Genomic DNA, 8,664 nt, shown 5'->3' with positions numbered 1-8,664 from the left:
AGTTCTTGGGTTGCCATCCTATAGGGCTCACAAGACACTGACCCTTCGTATCACACCTTTAAATAATTTATAAATTGAAAGCGCCAACACATTGATGCCTTGTTGCTTCCAATGCTCAGCATTTGAACTCTGCATCAGCTTGAGCTTGAATTGTAGTTGCTCAGAGAACATGGTTTGGAACAATCTAAGAGTCTCGTTGAATTATCTATGAACGGTGGGCAGAATTTAACATGCCTTTTGTGAACCAGATTGTTTTGATTTGCAAGTTTCATGGGATCTAAATGGAAAGATGGGGGTTATGAAGACGTGGACTGGGTTGTTAGGGTTTGTTCTCTGAGACTGTGGGTGTACTCTATATTCACACAGACCTTTTCCAGCAGAGTATTGTGGTTGTTGAACCAAAAAAAGTATTTATTCATAACCAGATTGCTTGACAATGGCCTCCAGAGAACAAGAGATTCTTTTGTTTTGGAAGTTCAGGACGGTTATTTGGAAGACGGGATGAAGTATGATCGTCTGAAGCAAAACTATTTCTTTACTTCCTTTCAAGGTATTCTGGGATCACCAAGTAGTGCAGCGTGGCTGCCACCCTTGGAGGAACAACATATAATATAACTTTCAGGTAAGGATTCCTATAACTGTAAGTTTCCTTTTCCCCTGTTTCTTCTTTCTCTATTCCCTTTGTTGAACTGTGTTTAAAAATGACCATCAAGACTCCATTCTGTGTTGCCATGCTCTCGGCAAACCTGATAAGGAATTGCTTTCTGTGACTCTGTTGAACCTAGCTTAACCCCCTGCTCCTCGTGGTTGAGCCTTCTGAAAAGCTGCTCGTGCACCTTGTCCTCCGGTTGCATCAGAAGTTCAGCCACTTCCTGTCAGCTGTTGGTAATTCAGCCTCTCATGACCAGCGACTGTGACTTGTGACCACCATCTGTGTCCTGAAAACAAAGGCTGTGTGTATTGCGCCAGCAGTAGCAGGCCCTCTGTGACTGCACCTTGTGACGGAAGACAGAGGCTGTGTGTGTTGTGTAAACAGAAACAGATGCTCTGTGACTACGCCATGTGAGCACAGAAGTCAGACCAACGCCACCTGAGGGACATGCTCCTTTACCACGAGTGCGCCACCCGAGGCTGATGAAGCACGAGGCCTAACTAGAACTGGACAGATGAGAAACTTGCATTGTGTAAGGGGGGTTGCCAGTACTATAAATATGTGTAAGCTGTGAAGGAAAACAGCAGTCTCCGTAGAATTGTCTTTGTACCATTCTGGGACCTCTGTCCTTAGCTCGAGCTAATAAGTGACTTGCTTCCCTCCACGGCTGGTTGTCCTGGTCTCTTTTGGTAATGTATGATTGATGCAAGAAGGACCCGTAGATTCAAGGCGTTTCCCTGCGCCACTGGCTTTGACTTCCCTAGTGGGGGGGGGGGGGTCTCCAAAAGCCAGTTCTACACCTTTCTTGATCTCTTTTTTGTTTTTGTCTCTTCAGCTTCAACATTTTACTCCCTCTGTACACTATTCTTGTTGTTATCAAACTTCTGATAATCACCTGATGGAGCCACATTCCTCCTGGAACGTGTTGGGAGTGTAGTGCAGGTCCAGTTCCTTTTTAGGTCAATTTTGCCCCCCAGTTCCTTAACTATTGCCACATTTGTCTCCTCCTCTACAGCACGTGATACTATAATCCCTCTGTTTGTCTTTAAGCGTTGTTTCTCTTTGGATCTGACTTCCATCTCTTTACATCCTACCATCCTACCCTTTTCTGTCTTCTCTACTACAAGCAAAAGACACAGTACATGTGTGTGGACACACATGCACACAGGGCTTGCTTTAGGGTGGTGTGGCCGGTGGAGCTGCACCTGGTGCTGACCTTGGGGGCACTGTGTTTAGATGTAACTTATGGTTTCCTGTGCTGGAACATGTGGTGAGAGTGGAAGATAGCCTTTTTCTCTTTCTTCTGTTTTGTGTTTTCCTTCTCTAGACCCTTTTTCGTTTCCTTTACTGTTGTGCTGTTTTTTTCTCTTTTTCAGGTGTTGCAGTGCCCTGGTCCTGTCGAAGGAGCATGAGTTCTGGGCCACAAAGTAAGTCCTTATCATCCGCACAATTTGAAATGGTGAATTCCACTGAGCTAACTGGACACAGCGTCTGTCTATGGTGGCATTTAAAGCACTGAGTGCAACAAGGCCAATTCCTTTGTTCCTAGATCACTGGAAAAAGGAATAGATGAAGAGTCTAGGTGGGCAGGGTTAGTAAATAACATCTGATAATTCATCAAAAGTATTACAAATATCTCATTTGATGCCAGCCTTTGCCACAGAAATTGTAAATTGATAGTGTTGGCTGCTTCTGAGAATCGGTGTCACAATATATGTGCAACTTGAGTTTCTTTCTTAAATATTAATTACGTTTGCTCTCACATCCTTGAGTTCCAGTGATCCAAAGCTCCCGATCTACAGTGTTCCGAGCTATTTCACCACTATCAGAAATGATACTCAACTGATTTCCTAGCTTGTTTTTGTCAATACATTCTTTGTGCAAAGTATAAGGTCACAAATATTTTTTCTTTGTGTTCCTTTACAATCTCTGACTCCGTTTCTACAGGTGACTGAAGCATGAACAGAAAAAAGAAGGTTTAAATGTAGTGAAACATAACGAAAAGGATTATTTCAAGGAAAGTTAAAACATTCTCGCGCTCTAGAGAAGAAACACATTCTATGTGCCAGGAATGGTGAGGATGTTGGAGCGGAAGAAACTGGTGAATGTGAAAGTTGTCAAATCCCTAAAGGAAAATTACCATAAATGTTTACCAAGTGCCAGTAACTGAGATTGAGGAGAACATTGGCCACAACTGATCCCCACACAGTGCACTTGAGAAAACTCAGTGATGTAAATTATGTTTGATGGTTTATGAGAAATGCTTTGGAGACGCAAACCCTCCCCAACAGATCAGTATCCGTGGACGTGATGTGAAAGAACCGTCAAGAAGACTAATATCCTCGGTTTACAAGCGCAAGCTTTTGTCTCCATCTCCTGTGATTAGAGGAAAGAAAAGATTGTTTAAAAGAAAGTCATTGTAAATGCTCTTTCTCAGATGTTGATTCACCAAAGATGCTGGATTATCATTTCCAATATCGGAAGATTTTCCCCCACCAACTCTGTCTCTTGGGTTGATCCGAGTGGTTTCAAAGGATCCTGTAACTCCAAAGTGGATCATGTACCTGTCTTAGCCACTGAGCAAAAAAGCATATACTGGCACTGAAAGTATAAAAGGGGCCAGTGTTACGCTATTGATAATTCTTAAACCACCCTGGCATGCCCTAATCATCTGTCATTACTTGTATGAACAAACATAGCTACCAGGCAAACACTAAAGCCTAAAGACCTTATCAGTGCTTTTAAAACTCCTAAATCAAATGTGATAAAACAGAATCACTAAATGAGACTAATTAAACAAGAGAAAATTCACCCGGGCATAACTTGGTGAAAATGAATCCATGAGAGGCCTCTTAATCAATACAAGGGGCTCCTCAGTGAAAGTTAATAGGACAAGTTAGATCAGTGCCTTTAAAGGTAGGAAAATGATCTCCAGGTAAAAACTATCATTAGTTAAATACATATGTTAAGAAGAGCATCTGAAATGTATTTTAGAAGTTAATGCTGAGTTGTAACTTAAACATGTACACAATCAGAAATCAGATTCAGTCTTAAAATGACGTGTATTCAGGAACAAACCCAACTTGGAGAAACAAACAACTCGAATAAGAGCAATAACTGTGAGAACAGCTTTAGTTATCAATCCCACCTCACTAAACATGAGAAAACTAGCTCTGGATGAAAACCCTATCAGTGTCCTGAATGCCAGAAAGGCTTCAGTCTCAAATCCAACCTTACTGTACATGAAAGAACTCACACTGGACAAAAACCTTATCAGTGCTCTGAATGCTCGAAAAGCTTCAGTCAGAAATCCAGACTTACGGTACATGAAAGAACCCACACTGGACAAAAACCATATCAGTGCCCTGAATGCTGTAAAAGCTTCTGTAGCAAATTCAATTTCACTATACATGAAAGAACTCACACTGGACAAAAACCTTATCAGTGCTCTGAATGCTCGAAAAGCTTCAGTCAGAAATCCAGCCTTACTGTACATGAAAGAACCCACACTGGACAAAAACCATATCAGTGCTCCACGTGCCAAAAAAGCTTCAGTTTTCGTGGCAGTCTGATTCAACATCAGGTAACTCACACTGGACAAAAACCTTACCAGTGCTCTGAATGCTTGAAACGCTTCAGTCAGAAATACAACCTTACTGTACATGAAAAGACCCACACTGGGTATAAACCGTATCAGTGCTCTGAATGCTGTAAAAGCTTCAGTCAGAAATCCAGCCTTACTGTACATGAAAGAACCCACACTGGACAAAAACCATATCAGTGCTCTGAATGCTGTAAAAGCTTCAGTCAGAAATCCAGCCTTACTGCACATGAAAGAACCCACACTGGACAAAAACCATATCAGTGCTCCACGTGCCAAAAAAGCTTCAGTTTTATTGGCAGTCTGATTCAACATCAGGTAACTCACACTGGACAAAAACCTTACCAGTGCTCTGAATACTGGAAAAGCTTCAGTCAGAAATCCAGCCTTACTGTACATGAAAGGACCCACACTGGGCATAAACTGTTATACTGCTCTGAATGCCTGAAAAGCTTCAGTAGTAAATCAGCTCTCTCTCACCACGAGAGAGCTCATACTGGACAAAAACCTTATCAGTGCTCTGAAAGCTGGAAAAGCTTCAGTCAGAAAGGCAACCTTACTAAACATGAAAGGACAAACACTGGGCATAAACTGTATCAGTGTTCTGAATGCCAAAAAGGTTTCTATCAGAAATCCGGTTTAACTCTACATCAGAGAATACATACTGGGCTCAAACAGTATCAGTGCTCTGAATGCCAGAAAAGCTTCAGTCGTAAAATAACTCTCACTCAACATGAGAGAACTCACACTGGGCAGAAACCGTATCAGTGCTCTGAATGCTGGAAAAGCTTCAGTCAGAATTTCAGCCTTACTCGACATGAAAGAACCCACACTGGGTATAAACCGTATCAGTGCTCTGAATGCCAGAAAAGCTTCCAACTGAAAATGACTCTCACTAGACATGAAATAACTCACACTGAACAGAAACCTTATCAGTGCTCTGAATGCCAGAAAAGTTTCAGTCAGAAATCCAGTTTAACTCAACATGAGAGAATCCACACTGGGCTCAAACCGTATCAGTGCTCTGAATGCTGGAAAAGCTTCACTCGGAAATCCGACCTTACTGTACATGAAAGGACCCACACTGGGCTCAAACCGTATCAGTGCTCTGAGTGCCAAAACAACTTCAGGGATAGATCCGGTTTAATTGTTCATGAAAGAACCCACACTGGACATAAAACTTATCAGTGCCCTGAATGCCAGAAAAGTTTCAGTCGGAAATCCAGTTTAACTCATCATGAGAGAATCCACACTGGGCTCAAACCGTATCAGTGCTCTGAATGCTGGAAAAGCTTCAGTAAGAAAATAAATCTCTCTACACATGAGAGAACTCACACTGGACAAAAACCTTATCAGTGCTCTGAATGCCGGAAAAGCTTCAATCAGAAATCCAACCTTACTGTACATGAAAGGACCCACACTGGGTATAAACCGTATCAGTGCTCTGAGTGCCAAAACAACTTCAAGTATAGATCCAGTTTAATTGCTCATGAAAGAACCCACACTGGACAAAAACTTATCAGTGCCCTGAATGCCTGAAAAGTTTCTGTGACAAATCCAGTTTAACTCAACATGAGAGAATCCATACTGGGCTCAAACCGTATCAGTGCTCTGAATGCTGGAAAAGCTTCCAACTGAAAAAGACTCTCACTAGACATGAAAAGAACTCACACTGGGGAAAGACCTTATTAGCTCTCTGAATGCTGGAAAAGTTTCAGTCGGAAATCTGGTCTCACTCAATTTGGGAGAACTTACCTGTCAAAAACCTTGTCATTGTTCTAAATGCCTGGGAAGGGTCTGCTGGAGATTCAATTTCAGTCCACAAGAGAGAAAGCACAACGAGAAAGGAAATTACCCGTGCTCTCAATGTGACAAAAACTTCAGTTGTAAATGTAACCTTTCTACATAAGAGAGACAATGTGGGAGAATAAAAGGTGCTCACTGTCAACCCTGAGGAGGAGCTTTCAGCATCGCAAAACATTTACATGAAGCAGCCACAAAGACTCCACTCTATTGATTGTCCAACAAACCGTCTACTGAGAAAAGCACACAGCGAGGGATGGAAATGCTTGAATTAACCTCATCCTTTTGTAACTATTCGTGGCCTCATTCCATTCAGCGTGTTTAGCTCCCTGAGTGTTTATAAGCCATGGCTCTGACCCACAAAGGCCATTGATCCTGAACTTTGAGGCCACGCTGCTAGATTCAGGAATGTTTGTAACCTCAAACTGTTTCCAGTCTTAATAAGCCTCACCAGGGGGCTGCAGCAGGAGTCCCTTTGTTGTAGGTCTATATGGGACCAACATCTGTTCTGTGCCACGTAGGGCTGATTATTAAGAAAAACTAAAGGTGATGGATGAACTGGTAGTTCATCTCGGCAACATCCCACCACATCATTCTCTAGTCTTTGTGTAACTACAGACAAGGTCAGCCATATGCAAACAATTCTTGGCTCCACCCTAAATAATCCTAATGACTTCTGTTCCAATGGGACATGGCCTCGTATTACAAAGATATGCGAGACAGCAAGGACCCCCTGATACAGTTCAACTTCCTGGGTCAGGGCACTTGAAGAAAATGTGTTTCAATTTGGAGAACATATGTACCAACAAACAAAAGGCGTAAGCATGGGGGCAGCAATGGCCCCATCGATAACCAATATTTATATGGCTAGGTTTGAATTTCATCACATACACAACGAGATGGCACCATTCTATGAGTCTGTTTCCCATTGGTACCGGTTTATTGACGGTATATTTTTTATATGGACCAATGGGGAACAGACTCTACAAGAATTTCTAGAATGGATTAATTTAGCAGATAGTAATCTCCGTTTCACTGCACAAGCTGATGCTACAAAAGTGGAATTCCTTGACATATATATCAAAAATGAATCCAAGAATCTGACGGTTGACTTATATACTAAGTCAACAGCAAGGAACACGCTACTCCATTTTAGTAGCTACCATCCAAGAAATCAGAAGGATGGGATACCATTTTCGCAGTTTTTGAGAGTGCGGCGAAACTGCACAAACATTAAAGATTATGATATTCAGGCTGTAAAAATGAAAGAGAAATTTCTTGCTCGCGGATATCCGAATCGTTTAATACGTGAGGCATTTAAGCGAGCAAGATACTTTGATCGCGATGCTCTTCTGAATTCAAATAAACAACAGAAAGAACAAAAGTTGGACTGCATAACAAAGCACTCTCCTCTAAATGCCACAGTCAGACAGATCATCAACTCAAACTGGCATCTATTAAATATAGAACCGACACAACCAAAACTACCAAAACCCATGTTTGCGCATCAACGCAACAAAAATCTGAAAGATCTAGTGGTTAGATCACGTTTCAGTGGAACTACCAATATTGTCCCCTTTGTACAGAAATCACTAAATGGAAAAAATGCCATTAAGGGCACCTCCAGATGTGGCACATGCCAATCTTGCGATGGCATAATATCAGGTGAGACATTCCCATTCAACAAAGTACAAATACAGGCTAAGGAACTATGAACATGCAATACAACCAATATTGTTTATTTGATATTGTGTCCATGTAACTTAGGTTACGTTGGAGAAACCGCAAGAACTATTAAACTCCGCCTAACGGAGCATAGATCTGCGATTAAAACAAAAAAATTGACAGCACCACTGGCATCCCATTTTTCTGAGTTCCATCATTCTCCGTCTCAGATCCGTTGGCGCATCCTAGAAAAGATTCATATAGCCAACAACAACGGCGGAGATAAAATTAGGAAAAAAAGAGAGCTTTATTGGATCTTTACTCTTAATACATTTACCCATGGCTTAAATAATGACCTACCGTGGATAAATGCTATCTTATAACAAGAAAGATTGATGTCCCTGTCTTTATATCTCTTTAATTTGGGCAAATGATAGGATTAGTCAAATAATATATAGTCCCCCGTATAATAAGACCTTTCCATATATGACACCAGCAGTAGGCATACCCATCTTATTTACGGTACTCACTTATTCATTTTTCATTTTTTCTTTGATAAATAAACAGTAAACAAATCAAAAATAAACCTAAAATAAACATTAGAAAAGCTAAATACTCATGACTGGTCAATACCGGGCATCTAGCGATATGAAGTCTTGTCGCTTTAAGATGCACGAGAAAACCAGGTGAACCAATTAGCTGCCTTGATAAATAGACCAATAAGAAAGCGCCAAACAAATCCTTTGCCCGAATATCGGAACCGCCGGGACGCCGCTTAAGCCGGTCCGTCTCATATAACAGGAACACAGGTAAAACTTTTGCAGCCTTGCACCACACGCGTAAAGCTTTCCTTAGTTTAAACAGGCTGGCCACGATATAACGTTAGCTACGTTCGTTTTTATCGTTTCAGCTGCCTTGATATTAGACCAATAAGAAAGCGCTA

The 8,664-nt window shown here is 41.5% G+C and overlaps 1 pseudogene across 1 annotated transcript; it reads left to right on the top strand.

The window, feature by feature from the left end:
• The first annotated feature begins 548 nt into the window (after positions 1-548).
• On the top strand, positions 549-6,636 carry LOC147737779 (uncharacterized; annotated as a pseudogene). Its single transcript, XR_015302411.1, has 3 exons — positions 549-622; positions 2,029-2,079; positions 2,600-6,636. The product of XR_015302411.1 is annotated as an uncharacterized LOC147737779 (transcript).
• Positions 6,637-8,664: the final 2,028 nt, after the last annotated feature.

This window comes from Lissotriton vulgaris, chromosome 1_1 (assembly GCF_964263255.1).
Source record: "Lissotriton vulgaris chromosome 1_1, aLisVul1.2, whole genome shotgun sequence".
NCBI lineage: Eukaryota > Metazoa > Chordata > Amphibia > Caudata > Salamandridae > Lissotriton > Lissotriton vulgaris.
The sequence above is the reverse complement of the archived record's forward strand: the minus strand, read 5'-3'. Positions and strand labels throughout refer to the sequence as shown.